The sequence below is a fragment of the Pelecanus crispus genome, chromosome Z (assembly GCF_030463565.1).
Source record: "Pelecanus crispus isolate bPelCri1 chromosome Z, bPelCri1.pri, whole genome shotgun sequence".
Classification (NCBI taxonomy): domain Eukaryota; kingdom Metazoa; phylum Chordata; class Aves; order Pelecaniformes; family Pelecanidae; genus Pelecanus; species Pelecanus crispus.
In genome coordinates, this window is record NC_134676.1 from 70,566,533 (window position 1) to 70,569,153 (window position 2,621).

Consider the following 2,621-nt stretch of genomic DNA (forward strand, 5'->3'; position numbering starts at 1 on the left):
GTCACGGGAAATCAAATTGACTCTGCATTGAGTCACAATTGAGGTCTGACTCTCAATGCACCACAGAGAACTTTCCCTACAAGTGCCCAGTTCAAAGCTGAAAGAAAGCAAAGACAAATTTTACTAGCACAAGCCCAGGTATTTGCTGACAGCAGTGAAACATGGAAACTCTGGACCAGCCTGGAAGTTCTGAAGAATGGGTTGTCTGCTGAGAGTCACATTGCTGGGTATTGCTGCTGAGTCACATTCTGGTAACTGAACCATAAAAGATGTCTGGAGAGCCTGGAGGCTTTGAAAGCTGTGTTTGCTCATTGAAGAAGGTAATTTAAGAGCAGGTCCTTGGTTGAATGTTGCCTGAGAAGTCAGCAGTCATGGCATTAGTGTCATGGATACCAGCATTGTCATTATGATGCTCACACATGTGGTTTAACCTAAGCACAAGGCGATTGGACTGACTTGCAGAAGGTGTCAGAAAGAACTGGGAAATGTGTAAGGGAACAGAAAAGAGGAAGTGACGTCTCTGGTCATGCACCTTGACTGCAGGATAACTCTTTCTCCTTGAGCTTTCTCATGGCAAAAGCGATGCCCATCTTCTGAAGGAGCTTTCAGATGGTTAGTGGAAGCCACTTGGATGGGCAAAGAGACACTAAGACCTGAACTCCTTGTCCTGCCAGAAAAATGAAATTCCTTTGTCCCAGAGCAAGGTAGATTTGTCCAGATTCAAGATTCCTCCTGGAGATCGCTGTTTCGGTTCTTAAAGATGAGATGGCAACAGCCATATTTCCTGGGCTTTCTTCCTATTTCTGCTCTCTCAGCACAGCATCACAAATCGAGACCATGCCCTGCTTGTTTTCACCATGGCCGGTAGTAAGCGTGTGCACTTGCTTGTGCGTAGCATTGAACAGTTGTAGTCCATGGGGATCCCATGACAAAACATCGATCTGGTGAGGTCCAGCTGGTCCAAACCTTAACACAAACCAAGAGAAGCAGCCACATGCAGCGTCTGATCTCACAGAAGAGCACCAGTCTTGAGACCAAGAAACAGCGGTGTTGTCGGAGGTCAAAGGGTGGGACACGGTACACTTCTTCAAAGACCACAGATGGCATATTAATCTGGAAGAGTACCTGTGAGCAGTCGTTGAATGAAGATTGAAGGAGCATCCAAACATGTTGGATGAGAGCCCAGCTCCACAGACCGGTACTTTTGCGGCCCACCAAGCAGCACTGGAGGCCGCTGAAGTCAGCAGACCACGAGGGCTGAGGGAAGTGGGAGTGGTGCATGCGTGTGTTAGGAAGTAGTTTTAACCAATGAGAAGAAAGTAAATTCACTTCTCCTTGCAGTAACTTTGCTTTCATGAGACAAAATAAACAGTAACATTAAATAGTAGCATTAAGGACTACTGGCAGGAGTTATTTATTTCACTTGAAAACCACTTGAGTGTCACCTGGTATCCGTGGAGCATTCTGAGGCTCATGGGGCTAACCAGATACATGTAAGTCTGCCAGAGGGCCAGCAGGATTTTGCCTGGTCAGCTGTCAGTCTCGCTTACCCTGTGAGTCACTGGTGCCCACTGACCCCTCTCCAGTCAGCCGTGAGCAAGGTGCCTGCAGCTCCCCGGGGAACAGCAAGGTTAGTACTGGCTTCCTGACTGTCACTGCTCTTACCGAAGACAATGCTAAACCTTCCCACCATCACCGCTGCTGGCTGAGGCAGTGGTACAGGGCAGCTCCAAGGAGGTTTATTTCCAGGCCCATGGACTCGCCACTGCTAAGAAACACGTGTAACTTTGAGGGACGTTGGATGGTGCCCAGACCTGCTTGCCCAGGCACTTCTGATGGCTTGGTGGTGGACAAGAGGAAACTCTGTCCTCAGGAACGTGGGAGCTGCACCCACCCCACATCCTCACCTCTGGGGCAGGGCACCAGAGAGGCGGAGATCCCCATGCTGGGCAGCTTTCAAGGCTCAGCGGGACAAAACCACAGCTGCCTTCACCTGGCGCTGGCTCTTGCTCTGAGCAGGGTGTTTGGCTGGAGACCTCCAGAGGGCCCTGTTGCCGGCACTGCTTGGGGTCCTGCCATTCATTCAACAAAAAAGGTGTTTCGTGGCCTTTTTTGCTTTGCATTAAACGCATTGAAACAAGCTACACCGAGCTGACAGAAAACTGCAGGTTGGGCTTAGTCGTGCCAAGTGAAGACGCTCCGAAACCCTCCAAGGGGCATGAACCCCAATACAGCCGGCCGTACCCCGCAGCGGCTCGCCAGCTGCCTCGGCTAAAGCCGAGCGTTTTTGCCTGCTGCTGCAGCGACCCGCACGAACCTGCGGCCAGGGCTACCACACGGTGTTAGCGGCTACCGGGCTGGACCCCCAGCCAGAGAAGAGGGGTGCGCTGCCCAGGGGCCAGCCCCGCGGCGGGGCTCCCCGCTCCGGTGCAGGGGGAGACGCTGCGTGGAGGCGGGCGGGGGGATGGCGGGGGGGTCCCGCCGGTGCCCCCCGCGGCGGGGGGGGGGCGGGGGGAGTCTGTGGGCGGGGCGCGGGGCCGCCCCGGCGGGCGGAGCCGCTGCCGCCTCCGCCCCGTCCCCGTCCCCGGTCGGCGGCGCGGCGCGGGGCGGGCGGCGCTCCC